General features: G+C 40.9%; 1 long non-coding RNA gene across 1 annotated transcript; it reads left to right on the forward strand.

Annotated features, from left to right (window-relative positions):
- The first annotated feature begins 8,462 nt into the window (after window positions 1-8,462).
- Window positions 8,463-11,938, forward strand: Gm31673. Its single transcript, XR_380677.3, has 3 exons — window positions 8,463-8,790; window positions 11,006-11,363; window positions 11,776-11,938. It is a non-coding gene; the product is annotated as a predicted gene, 31673 (long non-coding RNA).
- The last annotated feature ends 4,324 nt before the right edge of the window (window positions 11,939-16,262 follow it).

Here is a 16,262-nt window from a genome sequence, read left to right on the forward strand (position 1 = left end):
TTAGAAAAGAGGAAAAAGGACAGGTGAGGATATACTCTTCTGAATAATTCAGCAAGAGGGTCGACATTGGAAGCAGAGTGACTGCGACCTGGTAAACTCTGAGAAGGGAACATACTTTATCTCGTTAAAGGACTAATTATCCTGCCCATCTCTTTAGCTCAGCTTAAGCTGAGCTTGCTTATCTAAGGGTCCCCTTTTACCTAGATGACTCCATTAACCCAAATGACATGTTAAGTCTTCCTCTAAGTCCGAGATTCTCTTCTTTTGATCAGAAGGAGATATTTCTACCTTTGCAGTGCTTTGTGTAGGACAGAATTCTTCAACTAGAAAAAGGCAAAAAAAAAAAAAAAAGGATGATTGCATGGGTCTCAGAGAGTCTCTATATCGAGAAAAACAGTTGTGAAGGTGTAAAGGTCAGAGAACAGTTAGCTCCAGGGCCTTTGCCTCAGTGACCCACATCACCTTTCATAGGTACCACCCAAAGGAGAGATCAATTCCCATTCAAGCTTGGACACAGTCATGTCCAGATCACTTATAATTCTTTGCATGCTACTTGGTGGAGCTGCTACAAATTTGAAGGATCTGGTACATTGTAGAGAATGGTCGTGTCTCCAAAGCTGGATTCCTGACTGAATTCCTAGAACCCACAACTGTTAACTTAGGGGGAAAATGCTCTGAGTCCATGTCATTAAGTTTTTCCAATATATTCTTCTTGAAATCTCCAAGAGGTCCTACGTCTAGTGATGATCCTTTTAAGAGACCTGCAGAGGAGACCAGGCACACAGAGACTGCTGCCAACCTAGAAGCAGAAGGGAGATTAGAAGAATGTACTATAAACCAAGGCTACCAGATTCTAGAACATGGGGGAAAGGGGGCTATTCCCTTTTGTTGCCTCTAGAGAGAGTGTAACCAAGTTAGCCCTTAACTTCAGGCATCTGATTGCCAGAAAGGAGCGAATAAATTGGTTATTTTAAACCACCCAGTGTATGTCAGTTTTAGCAGCTCTAGGAATCTAAAAATGGGGTCACTGTGAAGCCCCTAGTGTAGGCCTTCCTTATGCCAGAATGATTAAATGATGTGCTGTGCAGGTAAAAATCTAGATATAGATAATTTCCAAACCCTTTCCAGATGATTCAATGTACATAAAGGTTGTGAACCACTGATAGCAGAGCTTGGGCTATAGGTTATTATTCAAACTTATTAGCTAAAATTGTACTCATCCAATGCTAAGTCAGGCCCTATTTAGGAAAATTCCTCCCTTGTGAGTGTGTCAGTATGACTTTTCTAATGGAAGAATAGCTACGGGTTCAGAATCACCACACTGGTGACTTCATAAAATCGCACAGCAGAAGGAATATCTATAAGAATTATTATGCAGTCTGTGCTCAGAGATGTGGGTGCTGGATATAAAATGACAATCAGGCAAACCTAGCCACCGCCTGTGAAATTTACAGTCTAGAGAGAATACAAATATGCACATAGACAACGGAGTAGTGTGCCAATAGAGAGGAAAGCTCCAAGGGCACAGTGAGCATGCACGAGGCTGGACGTGGCTCAGAGCAGCATATGAAGAGAGTCCTTATTCAGGATGTGACAGAGACAACTTGGTTAACTTTGCTTTGCATGGGAAGGCCCAGAGCATACAGAGGGAAAAGAAAGAAGGGATAAAGCCAGAGACCAGGGTGAGCAAATGGTCTGCATCCTCCCTCTTCTCTTCAAACATTGTATTACAGTTCCATCAGCCCATATGCTTACTTAGGCTTTCTCTATGGATGATTTGGCAACATGAGGCAAGCGGGAAGGACTTCAGCAGTGGCTATTTAACCTGTAAAGTAGGAAAGTGTATCTTCCATCTGGCCATTTTCAGTGTCTTAACTCCTGAAACTAGAGACAAGGATATGAGCTCACTGTCTTCAGAGAAAGGCAACAGGGATGGATGGGGGCTCTCTCTCTATGCAGACACAATGGTGGTGCTAGGTAGCTTGAGAAAATGTCAAGGCATGAAATCTATAGAGTGTGAAAACCAGGGGTGAAGGTGGGTCTTCATATCAGTAAAGACTCTCTAGGGAAGAAAAACCGTGTGTGTGTGTGTGTGTGTGTGTGTGTGTGTGTGTGTGTGTGTGTGTGTGTATGAAAGGATGGTGTTCATATCAGTTAAAACTCCAGAGAAACAAAACCATCAATGTGTATGAGAGTGTGTGTGCATGCCCAAGTGTGTGTGTGAATGTCCATGTGTGTACATAACCCCATATATGTTTATATAAGAATATATTTATATATTAAGTATATATTTATACATCTTAATTGTAATGAATTAAACTTTGTGACTACATGGGTTATCCATGGTGAGGGAGATGGTTAGCTCCAGTCTGAAACCTGAGACAAAAGCTGGGGCTGAAAGCAGGAGCCTAAGTCTCCAACTCAACACAGACAGGCAGAAAGAAAACTCTCATTTATTCACAATGTTTATTTCCTATTTAGTAAACTGGATGGTGCCACTCCCTTTGAAGAGGGCAACCTATTTTCCGTGGGTCTGCCGATTCAAATCTTAATCTCATACAAAAACAAGCTCACAGACAGATTCAAGTATAGGTTATAGAGCTGATAAAATTAAAGGCTAAAATTTAAATGGGGGTCTCTCTGGAGCTACAGCCTGGGCTTCCCATTCTGGGTTGGGCTAATGTGATACAGGCGAAGCAGTTATGTGTGAGCACAGTCTGGGGAATTGAGACAAGTCCAAATCAGATGGAGAACTTGGAACTTTTTCTTCAGCCTCACATCCAGGCTAAGCATGCAGGCCTTGTGAAATGAGTAGAGAATCACCAAGAAAGAAGTCTATCTAGGGAGCTGCAATGGAGGCTGGAAACCTGGCTTGTATTATTATTATTATTATTATTATTATTATTATTATTATTATTATTATTCCTTTCTTCCTTCCTTATCCTTTTGTTCTTCTTTCTTCTTCTTCTTCTTCTTCTTCTTCTTCTTCTTCTTCTTCTTCTTCTTCTTCTTCTTCTTCTTCTTCTTCTTCTTCTTCGAGTGTCTCACCTGCATGTATGTATGTGCACCACATGAGTGCCTGGTTTTCACAAAGGCCAAACACAGCCACTGGAACTGGGGCTTCAGACAGTTATAAGCCACAATGTGGATTCTAGGAACCAAACTCAGGCCCTTCTGAAGAGCAGTAAGTGCTCATGCCTACAGACCCCTATTCCCAGTCCTCATGTCTATTCTGAGCAGCAGGATGAATTTTCTCCAGGCTGAAGCAAAGATAGAAGATACAAGGATGGGATGTGAATTCTTTGTCTTTGGCACAAGAACGGGTTCAGAGGATAATACTGGAAATGGAGGGGGAAATAGTAAGGTTGTTGCTAGTGTTATCCAGAGTGAGTCCTAATGAGAGAATACCAAATTAAAAGACTGCTTTGGCTGTTCATTGGGAATTCCAGCTCAATGACCACTGTTTTAATAGTGTGACTATAATGAGTAGTCAGAGTTCTATGTATCTTCTGCTGCATGCCTGTCCTCCTTCCTCCTCTCTCCTCTTTCCTCTTCCTGCCCCTCTCCTTCCCAGTCATTCTGTCTGTCTCTCTCTTTCTCTGTCTGTCTCTCTCTGTCTCTTTGTCTCTATCTCTCTCTGTCTCTCTCTGAAAAGTGTTCATATTTCTGCATCTATTTAAACTGGGTTTTAACCAGCTGGAGATTTGTCAGTAAATGGGGTCATAATAAACCCAGCACTCCAGACGTTCCTGGAGTTGAAGTAGCAATTTCACCGCCATTCTTTCCATCAGAAGCAATCTCCTGTAAGCCTTTTTGATGAGTTTTGTGAAAACAAAATCCGTGTGGACTAGAATTTCTCAAACTTAGTTTCAGGTTAAAATTAAAGATAAACATTTACTGATAGTTGATGTGGTGGGGGAAAAAGTTTTAAAGAAAAATCCTTGCAAAGTCTTCCATAACTGGAGATAATCAGCATGGCTCCTGAAATTCAAGCTTTTTATGCATAAATCCCCCTGAATTCCACTGTTGTGATCTACCCGACAAAATTTAACTCCAGAGTACAATTTAAGCAATCCAGTTGGTGAGCCGGTTCAAACTTGAGCAAATCTAGTTTGCCAATTATATGGCAGGTGTCATACACAGTGGATAAGGTATCCAGTTAAGAAATGGAATACCAGTCAACTCTGTTGGTACTCATCATCCCAGTGGAGAGGAACAAGGAGGGTCACTATACTCACTGTTCATCTCTCTTTGTCTTAGTAGACTTGCCTGCAAGGGACGGGGCTTCTTTACTGCTCTTGTAGATATGGGTATGGAAGAGACAGGTTGTTGGAGCTACACTATACCCCAGTAGGTATGTCTGCTTAACACTGCAACTTGCCAGTCCTCAGTCTGTTTGACTTTCAGACCTGACTAGTGAGTTGCAGTAGTTTGTTTCTCCTTAAATCACCCAGAACTTAAACACTAAAGCAAATAAAACCAGCACTGAACACACCTTGTCTGAACTGGAGAGCGCAACATAGTGCCAGGAACATAATGACCTTGGAGAGGACTTTCAGCTCTGCGAGCATGCCAGTTAGCAGTCACCATTTGTTCTAAAGTCACAATCCATGAACCAGGGCATAGTCAGCAGAACTGTCCCTGCCTGAGCTCAGTTTGTTCACTCTGCAGTTTCCATGTACATGAGGAAAAAGCATTTGTTTCCACTATGGCTTTTTTCCCCTCACAGAGAAACTCTCTTGAGATCCTCCTGCCTCCTAACAGCATTTAGAAAGTTGGATGATAACCACTGCCTGAGTGAATACCTTTGTTGCTCCAACAATTCCTGCTTCCTCTTTGGGTCTTGTACACAGGCTAAACTCTGTTTAGCACTCTAGCACTTTGGCCTCCACAAATGCCACCATCTTGGTGACAGATATTTTGTTTGTTTTTGTTACTTTATCTACTACCCCTGAGTCCTGTCTTAGAATATTACTTAGTGCCCCTAAAGATAGGTCTATCTATCTATCTATCTATCTATCTATCTATCTATCTATCTATCTATCTATCTATCTATCTATCTACTTATTTATCTATGACAGGATTTTCCCTGTCCAATCACATTAAAATATTAGTGCAGCAGGATGCCTGTGATTGGACAGGGAAAAGGGAGGCAGATCTAAGAGTTGCAGAGACAGAAAGTGTCTCAGGGGAGAGAGGTGGATAGACAGGAAGAAGAACCTGAACCAGTGTGGCTTTGAATAGTCACAGGGATAATACCATAAAGGTTAGAGTAATTGGGATAATTTGTTTAATCTAGGTGGGCAACTTTTATCATCAGTTGGTTCTGAAATTATTGTATTGGCATCTTGTGAAGTGAGAATTTATTGATACTTAAATCTGTTTGGTTAATTATAAGCTTCTAGAGTTTTGTTTATACTGGGTTGCTGGGTGTTGTGGCAGCTGACCCCAGGGGTGGATGGTTGTTGCATGGGGTTGGTGTGGCAGAGTAGCCTGGGGGTACTGGGCTGAGGCAGAAAGTAGCTAGATGGATCTTGGGAACTTGGTGGCTGAGAAGGAACTAGCAGCTCCAGGAACAAGCCAATCAGAGCTGGGAAAACAGCAATCACTTGCTGGGGGGACAGGAGGGGGGGAGCTAGAGACAGAGCTGGCAGGACTGCACCAGGACAAAGAGTGGCTAACAGTAGTGCAGGAAGTCTGCAGGTATTTTTGAATATTTCCTGCATCACCCACTTTATCTATCTATCTATCTATCTATCTATCTATCTATCTATCTATCTATCTATCTATCTATCTATCTATCGATCGATCTATCTACCTATCTATCTATCCATCCATCATCTTTACTTCTGTCTCAAGGCTTTACTGCTGTGAAAAAACACCATGAACAAAGCAACTCTTTTAAGGACAAACATTTAATTGGGGCTGGCTTACAGGTTCAGAAGTTCAGTCCATTACCATCAAGGCAGGAACGTGGCAACATCCAGGCAGGCATGGTGCAGGAGGAGCTGAGAGTTCTACATCTTTATCTGAAGGTGGCTAGGACAAGAGTGGCTTCCAGGGAGCTAGGATGAGCGTCTTAAAACCCATGACCACAGTGACACAATTCCTCCAACAAGGCAACACATCCTAATGATCAAGCATATTCAAACCACCACAACAGCTTATATAAAACTTAAGTCCACATTGAACTTGTAGTGCCAAGTAGAAATTGTGTCTTGAGCTATGAAGCAACCACACAAATTCACAGTTTCTTCCCTTTGTTGAATTGTTTTTGACAATATAAAAACAGAACAAAATTTGAGCTGGAATTAGTTACAAATTGACTAATTTGATAAATGATTCTATCTCCTCAGAGACAAGGTGCGTTAAAAAAATAAATCCACACCACTCACTCATATAAGCCCAAAGAAGGATGAGTTTTTCAGAAACATACCTCATATTGCTTTTTATCCAAAATTCAATTTCCTTCCTCATGGGTGATGCAGGAGGTCAAATATTTGGTAAAACATCTTCCTGTCTTTTAGCAAAAGCTAGGGAAAAGTTTACACAGAAGCAGTGTAAATAATTGATAATAGCATTTTGGGCAATTTTCCAACTTACATTTCCATCTTTAAACAAAAGTAAAAATAATAACAAGCCCAAGGGCGACCCGTGGAGATCAACCAGATGTGTGAAACGTACCTTTCCTGGGAAACACAGAATCCAATTGTCATCCCAGCTTGGGTTGAGACAAGATGTGCACTGGCCTGTGAATGGGGAAGCATTTTTTCCCCAGAGAGGAAAAAGCTAGAGAGAAAAGGCCTTTATTTCAGTCCTTATTTGAACCATCCACAGTTGAAACAAGAAGGAAGCCTAGGAGGAGCGCCATGTCCCTGGAGTGGCTAGTCTCCCACCTGACTGGACGGACTTCTGTTTGGCAAAACCTCATGGAGCCTGGGCATCTCTGAAGTTAGCAACAGTCCAGGATGGTGCCTTAGTGAGGGGGTGTGACTTCTGAATCGTTTACCTCTCAGTACTCAAATGTAACTTGCAGTAGAATATTTACTACCCCTGTGCCAAATTTCCTCTCATATTAAGCACTGAGACTCAGCTCACTGAGGGTTTTTGGTATTTCCTTTGTCGTTGTTGTTGTTGTTGTTTATGTGTATGAGTGTTTTACCAGCATGAATATAGGTGGACTGTGTATTCTCAGAATTCATGAGAGGGTATTGGATCCCCTGGAACTGGAGTTACAGATGGTTGTAAAGTGCTTACTAACGTCTTCTCTTAGCACAGTAAGCACCCTTAATCACCTAGACATCTCTCTAGCCCTCACTACATTTTCATTAAGATAAGCTGAAATAGGCTATAAGGCTTTTCAAATCATGTTTGCCACATGTAAGTCCTGTGTACTACTGTTGTTATGAGGGATACTGAATCTGGTGGTGACTGGAATGGGCTAGAAAGAAGTTAGAGGACTGACTGGCATCTTAATTATGTTATTACTGATAAATACTGCCAAATAGCATCGCTAAGCTTCAGACTTCTCTTTTATAAAAGAGAAACGATACAGCCTATCTCATAGCACTTTATATTAGTTTTATAGTTGCTATGCCAGATGTCTGGCAGAAACAAAGGCAGTGAGAAAGGATATGTTTGGGCTCATAGTTTTAGAGAGTTCAGTCCATCATGTTGAGCTCCTGTATTTCTGAGTTCAGCAGGATAGTGGCGGGAACATATGGTAGAAGTGACTCACCACATGGTTGATAGGCAGTGGTAAGACAGAGGGGGTTAGGGACAAGATTCAGCCTCTGTGACACATCATCTATAAACATAGGCAGCACCCACTAAGGCTTCTAAAACGTCCCCAAACAGTGAAGGGCATTTCCTATTAACACTATGTCTGAGCCAGGCAGTGGTGATGCACGCCTTTAATCCCAGCACTTGGGAGTCAGAGGCAGGCGGATTTCTGAGTTCGATGCCAGCCTGGTCTACAGAGTGAGTTCCAGGACAGTCAGGGCTACACAGAGAAACCCTGTCTCAGAAAAAACAAAAACAAAAACAAAAAACAAAAAACAACAACAAAAAAAACTATGTCTGGAGGATTGAAGTAAATGAATTTTAAAGTCCTGTCTTGTGGTAAGATCTTAATATTTATCTTCTTCTTATCTTCTTTTATATCCCAATCCCTACTATTCTTCATGCCTTTTCACAATAAAAGTCTATCTCAAAGGCACAAAATATCCTTTCACTTAGCAAGGCATACTTGATATGAACTTGATGTGGTAGACCAACTAAGGAGATAAATGGGCAGATGAGGGGTAGGGGTGAGCAAGACTTCCTAAGCTCTTGAAGTCTCAATCTAGAGGGCAATGTCTCTAGTCCACACTCAGTCACAAGGTTTTCTAGTGCAAGCCCCATGCCAGTACTGAATGCTAATTAGAAATTAAAACAGAAAAGCAAACAAAGAAGAGCTTGCTTGTGGCTGTAATGTGAAATGTTTGTGTACTGTGCTGGAAAATGTCTCGGAACCAGAAGAGTGTGTGAGGAGATTTCTAGTATTCCTGTATGGAGAACCTTCCTGACCAGGTCAGAGGCTGGTCTGGCCTTAGAAGCCAGGATGTGTTTGGATTGGTTGGGAAATGCAGGCATTCTAAGACAGTAGTCTCTGTGGTGAGTTGCGCAGCGTTTCCTTCAGATTTCATAAGCAGGAAGCCCTTTCCAGCACGTAAGAATAGCAGCACGTAGACACACTGCCTTCCAGTAGCGAAGAATGAATCTGCATTTGGAAATGGACTCTTGAAAGAGGTAATTAAATAAGATGAAATCCTTATTGTGGGCCCTAATTCAACAGAACCTGCATCCTAATTAAAAAAAAAAAGTCAGGATAAAGACCTGTATAAGAAGGTCACTGAAAGACACAAACAGAAGGCAACCACCTCCAAGCAGAAAAGAAAATCCCAGAAAACAAACAACAACAAACTAGCCCTCTGATGCTTCTATTTCAGCTCCAGAAACATGAAGCTAAGCCTGCTTAAGGCTGCTTAAACTTTTCAACTGAAACTGGCTTTTTCCAATGTATTTTAATGCAAACCCAGGTATATATAGGTATGCCATACAGCATATATATGTGTGTGTGTGTGTGTATATATATGTGTGTGTGTGTGTGTATATGTGTGTGTGTGTGTGTATACACACATATATATGTGTGTGTGTGCATATATATATGTGTATGTGTGTGTATGTATGTATGTATGTATATATATATATATATATACATATATATACATATATGTGTGTGTATGTGTGTGTGCATACACATATATATATCACAAGTATTTACAGATAATTAAATTCTGAAGAAATGTATTTTGTGTATTCTGAAGTACTTCTTTGGTAGACACAAAATTTTACCATTTATTAAAGACAATACATAGACAATACAAATTTACATACTAATGAGATGCTTGTTTATTTTTCAGGAGGAATTGAAACTTGGATATATATTTGAGACTGTAGGACTTAGAATACCTTCAATGTTCTTCAGAGTTGACAGATATTTTGATTTTACGATTGTTAATGCTGAGAATCACACTTTCCATAAATAAGTAACATAAAATGGCAGAAGTGGATTTAGATCCATTTCAGAAAAATCCTAATCCCAAACTACAATTCAATCTGCCATTCAACAAAAAGTAAACATTTTAACACAGTGGAGACCAAAGGCTTCAATATGTGCTGAGGAACGGCAGCAGAATGGTTAAAAATCGGTTTTCCATAATTATGGTTTTAGAAAAGCCATATATACATATGCATATGTATATATGTAAAATAAAAACACAATAGGCTTGAGCTTGGGCTGGAGTCTCGGGAATCATTCCTTGACAGAGTGCATGATGTGTGTGTAGAGCCAGGATTTCAGTGAAGTTGCATGATACAACATAGAAATGGCTTCCAGAATCACCCTGGTTTGAATGTACATGCTTGTTAATTTTGAATCAACTTTTAGTTTTGTGCATTCAGAAACCTTTTCCTCTTGTCAATTTGTGTGTGTGTGTGTGTGTGTGTGTGTGTGTGTGTGTGTGTGTGTGTGTGTGTGTGTGTGTGTGATTTCTATCTGATCACAGTTTAAGAAGTTGGAGTTCAGTGATTGTTTCAGCAGCTCACTTGGGCTAATACACTCACCATCAAAGGTTAGAAATGCAGTGGGAAATATACTCAAGGAAAGTATAAGTTTCCCTTGAAGGGTTTGGGTAGGATTATCAGAGATGACCACAAAAAGGTTTAAACAAATGGATAAGGATCCTGTTGAACCTGAGCTAGAAATTGGGATTACATGTGTTAGACAAAGATCCATTGTCTTGTTAAAGAGAGAGAGAAACATCAACTTATCTGCCTTTTGGGTCATGATGCCAGTGGTGACTGGCTAGGAGAGGAGAAACCAAGACATATGAGGCTGTTTAGAGGATTTTTCCTGCAGCATGCATAAACAGAAAGGAATTGTGTACCTCAGGGGAAGATGGAAGCCTTAAGCACAGACAAGGTACCTCATTGTATTGAGTATAGTGAGAAGCACCAGAGGTGTTAAAGAAGAACATCTAGGGAGGGAAGTTCAAAGTAATATGTGGCAAAGTGTATGGATTCAAACTGTACAGGCTGAGAGATCCCGGGGGTCCAGGTTAGTCCTGTAGTCCTATGAGATCTCTCAGACACTGAGCCACCAACCCAGCAGCATACACTAGCTGATATGAGGCCAGTGCACATAGAGCAGAGGACTGCCTGGTCTGGCCTCAGTAAGAGAAGATGCACCCTTGAGAAATTTGAAGCCCCAGAGAGTGGGGAGGTTTGGTAGGGTAGGGGTTGGAGGTGGGGACATCCTCTTGGAGGAAGAGGAGGAGGGAGTGATTGGATGAGGAGCTGTTGGAGGGCAGACTGGGAGGAGGATAATGACTGGACTTTAAAATAATTATTATTAATAATTAATACTAATAATACTAATAATATAAACAAAACATTTTTACAGGCTGCTGTAGTTATTGGAATGTATTTAACCCTGGAACTCAGACTGGAAAGCCATTTTTGGAAGAAGATCTAGACACTACCAGAAGGAGCAGAACTGATTGCCACCACAACAGTGAGCAGGATGGGTAGAAACCAAAGTAACATCACAATTGGATGCTCATTGTCGTTAAAGAATCCAGGAGAGACAGCAGAGCCAACGGCATTCAAAGACAAGGAGGTGCATGAGAGATAAGGGTAGCCCATTTGTCAGTGAACTTCCAAAAGAAGGGAGTCAACTACACAGCATGGACTTGGAAGTCCCAAAGACCTGCTGTCCATGTGACATAAACATTAGAGCTGTGTATGACTCTAATGGGGAGGTAATATTTTCTTAAATGTGGTCTCTATTTTATTATATTATTGTTAGTCTAAGTTATGTGTATGGGGGAGGTTATGTGCACATACATGCAGGTGCACTTGGAGATCGTGGGAGCATCAGATCACTCTGAAGCATGAGCTGTAGCTTAAAAGCCATTGGGTTTGGGTGCTGGGAACCAGATTGAGGGCTTCTGCAAGAACATGAAGTATTCCTATCTAGTGAGTCATTTCTCCCGCCCTTCAACGTACTTTCAAGATCTATTTAGTTTTGGTGTCATTCAGAGAAGAGAAAATGCATGTGGTTCTGGATAGCACTTTGTGCCTTTTGACAACTTGTATTCTAACACTAGCAGAGTCAATGAAGTGTCTTTTACTAACTTCGCAAATCTAATTATATCTCTTTCCACTCAATAGCCATGCTCAGCTCCCAGGAGGCTTGAGATACTGTTGGTCTACTTCTCTACTTTTCTCAGACTCATTCTCTTCAGAGTTTCATATAAATTAACCAAATAATAGAGTCTCATGTGTGTCCATCTATATTTAAAAATAACATTCATGGATTTAAGATTCATCTACGTAGCTCGCACTGTAAGTCCCTCTCACATTTTTACTGAATATATTTCCCTGGTCATAGCCATGAGTTATTTCCAACATTTTACTACCACGAGTAAAACTGTGACCACTCACCATCATCTCTAACTCCTGTTCCAGAGAATCTGATACCTTCCTCTGACCTCCAAGGGCACCCGACATGCCTTGCACACATGAAGACAAAACACCCATACACACAAAATAGAATAAATAAATCTAAAATACTTTCTATTAAATGTTTAAACATGATAATGTTTTTCAATTTAACCTTGTAACCATTTAGTAGTAGTACACTGAAGATTTCCTTTTGATCTCTATCTTCCAGGAATTCAGTTATAATGATTCACCCATATCCCTTAAGAAGATTTGTAATCTCACAAAAAAACATTCTACCTGGGATCCAATTACGCATGTATGAGACTATGAGATTTTTTGTTTTCTTTTTAAGAATTATTCTTATTTTATGTGTATGGCTGTTCTTCCTGTATGTATGATTCTGAACTGTGCACATGCCAGAACATGCCCATGAAGGCCAGAAGAGGGTGATAGAGTCCCTGGAACTGGAGTTAGAGATGGGTGTTTGCCATCATATTTGTGCTGGGAATTTAACCCAGGTCCTCTGGAAGAACCATTGTTCTTAACCATGTCTCCAATACAAGAGCCTTGTTTCTCACAGTTCTTTCTTTAATTTCTACCTGCATGAACTGTCTTTTAACTGTCTATGTAATTTAAAGGGAGTTTCTTTTATCAAGTTTCAAATAATGCTGTGTGTCAATTTTTTCCCATAATATCCGATTGCTGAAAATCCTATCTAGCAAGATTTTCATTTCAAACATCGTATTTTTTATTTTCACATTCTTGTTCCTTTTTGTGTCTTCCATCTCCCCCAAGTTACACTAACATTATTTTCTCAAATTCTCAAGCATGTCTAACTTCTTTGTTTGCCAACCTCTCGTCATCACACATAAGATCTGTTTGCACTCACTGATTATCTGCATGCCTCGCCATTTTTTTTTCAGTGTGTGGTGGGAACTGGGTTTTGCATTGTTGAAGGTTCTTTGTTTGTTTTGGATGGCTGCTTTGGTTTTTTCCGAAACTCCTTTAATGAGTGCTGTTGGCAACCGGTCAAGCAGCTAAGCTGCTTGCGTGTTACTTTGATCCTTGGAGACTTGATTTTAAGGGTTTTTAATACTGAATGTACAGCTACCCTTTCCTAAAAGCAAGCTGTGCCTGTCCCTAGGCTTCTACAACACACTCTGTGTGTTCATATGGCCGCTCCATTCTGGCGGTGGGAACATAAGGAGTCCCGGCCCTTCTGTGTGAACCCTAGAAGTGTTAGCTTGTCACTCTCCAGAATTGCTTTTGCTCTGAGAGTTTTCCTTTTGCTCTATTTCAGGGGATTTCATCTCACTCCTGTGCAGACAGGTAAATGCTGAGCACCAACTTCACCTCTAAGCTACTTTTTGGACCATTTTGTTCCACGTTTTCAGATATTCTGGTCCCAAATTCTAGTTGCCTAAGCTTTCCCCAGACTTTGATCTCTGCTTCCTTATCCCTGAGGTTCTGGGCTAGGAAATACCACCTAGGTCCCTTCTCCCTGCCCTTTAGTAAGAAACCAGCCTTAGAGGAAAATCAAGGGTTATCTCTATTTTCTTTATTAATGACCATAATCGTATGCTGTGTGTAGCTCAATGTCTAAAAGCACTTGTTAATATTGCATGTTCACTTTTAATTTTTCCTGAAGAGAGAATGTATCTGAATCCTGATATTCTCTTGTGGCCAGAAGCAGAAATTGTTGAACTTATTTTTTTTTTCAATGCCTGGCAAATAACTAAACAAAACATTTGGGATAATTGTTGGAGGAGGAACTACCAAATGGCATCCCTTTTCCTCTTAACAGAATCTAGGTTTTTAGAAGCTGTGAGTCTGAGGCCATTCATGTGTCATCTCTCAAAAGATGGAAACCATCTTTTTAAATAAACAGCCTGGTTAAGAGCCAGAGCTTGGGTTCTCTGAGCACCAAGCCCAGTCCATTTTGCTGTGTCCCTCCCCTGCATGAGAGTTGCAGGGAGATGAGATGGATTGGTGTTAGCACATAAGAGGAGTAACAGAGAGAGGATTTTAAGGCTAAAGCAGAAGCTATAGATGAGAGAGAGAGAGAGTACAACCTGGTGGGTAGCCCAAGCCCCTCAATTATAGCTCATTTGTCCAAAAGGGTGTGTACTTCCCTTCCTCTGTTTGCATTGCTCACCAGGAATCCACCTGCCCTAATTTTAACTGATTTTTCTGCCCATTTCTGACTTGTTGAATGTTTGCAGGTTTTCTCCTGCTGCTCAGAGTCTTTGGCTTCAAAGGAGGCCATGTCTGAACTCTTATTAAGCTCTTCTGACTTTCTGTCACTCAGCTTTTCACCCTGCAGGTCTTTCTCTGGAATTTTTCCATCTCTTTCTGTTGTTATTACGAAATAGACCTTTGGTCTCTGGGGTTTCTATACATAGAGTTTTAAGCATAGTTTTGTGATTCCTATTATTAAAAAAAAAATCCTTCCTTGATCATCAATCACTGCCCAAGCATGAGCCAATTTCCTTACTTGTATTTTTGGCCCTGTTTCCTGAGAATAGAACCCATCTGCTTTTCCTGCAGACGCTACAGTGGCAGCCCCTCTCCCATCTGGACTTCAGAGGTATCAGAGTACGCAAGGAGCACACAACAATCTCCACGAAGGTGTCTTACTACTCAAATCAAATGCCTCCCTCTTGTTTAAATCAGTATCTTCTTTGGAGGGTCAGATGGGCCATTAAAGTCTTTTGTCTCCTATAGTTATCTTTCTCTCCTTCATGTCTCAATATGTACCTGGCTGGGTTCTGGCAACTGGACCTTGTTCCACATTTTATTTCTCTCTGGGCGCTCAGTGTGATGGGGGAATTTGAGTCTTCAAAAGTTATGTTGTGCATGCCTACATTGGTTGACTACAAATGGGTACAAGACAGACTAGTGGATAGGGAATCTGAGGGCTTGTTATCAATAGCAGTGGCTCCTGTGCTGATGGAATGGGAGTCTGTTGACACAGATATCGTCTCGGGATCATGGAGCATTCTCTCGGACTGTTCTGGTTTGTATCACTGAATCTCCCATTGGTTCTATACTTACTGTAAATGTGCATGTCTATTTTATATATTGTATTTTGTCTTAATGACTTTACCTTCTTCCTCATTGTCTTTCTCCTGATCCTTAGAGGAGTTGTCTGTTGTGACAGCTTCTAACCAGATATCTGCGATGCTATTTTTAGGTTCAGTCTCTTCCTTTTCTCTGAAATATCCCCAGACTGCAGTGTCTTTTCCTGTTATCCTCCTCCTGCTACTAAATTCTGACTTCTAAACTTAAATAACAGAATGTGATTCTGCTTCTACACCAAGGAGGAGGAATTCAATGTGTCCCTTAAAACGGGAAATTCTCATTCATATTTTTTCATGATTTTTCCTCGAGTGTTCCTCATTGTCTGCATGTTCATCTGACGAGAATCGTGTGTTCCAGATTCGCTGGCATCTTTCAAAAGGAAAGACACTGCTTAAAGAAGGTTTTGTTATGCCTTGTCAAACACGAAAACATTTGTGCTTATTAACATTCTGCTGCTATTTTGGCATCTGCTGTCTGAGGCTATCATGCTTGTTTAACACACAGTTCTAATGCGCATGGAGTCACCTCCTGGTAATTGCACAGAGGCTCAGGATCAGAGCAGCAGGTAAGATGGTACGGGGTTATCAGACCACCTCATTACAAGCCAACTGTCCATTTCTCTGCAAGTGTATGCAAGCAGGCTGGCAGCCTGCCACCAAACCACCTTGCTGTCAGCCTGTGTGTTCACATGGGGCCCAATTTGCAGCCCTTTCCACACCCCTAGGGCACATTTAAACACCCATAGGAGCTGTCTCTGTTTGAAAACCCTACATCATGGGAAAGTGTCCATGAAACTGCCGTAGGGATGCTGGAAATGGAAGTAGTAGAAAGAATTTGAGCCAATTATAATAAAAATGATAATAACAGCAGTAACACATGTATATACATATGTTTAAATGCACATATATTTATGTATGCATAAATGTATGTATGTATATACGTGCGTGTGTGTGTGTGTGTGTGTGTGTGTGTGGTGTGTGTGTGTGTGTGTGTGTATGTGTGTGTGTATGTGTGTGTGTGTGTGTGTGCATGTGTGTGATATTTCATTATACCTCAGCTTTTCTTAGGAGGCTGATTCTTTAGAATGCAAGTCATGGACACACCACTCTAGATACTTCCTAGAGAAAGGCAAA

The sequence above is a fragment of the Mus musculus genome, chromosome 10 (assembly GCF_000001635.26).
Source record: "Mus musculus strain C57BL/6J chromosome 10, GRCm38.p6 C57BL/6J".
NCBI classification, from domain to species: domain Eukaryota; kingdom Metazoa; phylum Chordata; class Mammalia; order Rodentia; family Muridae; genus Mus; species Mus musculus.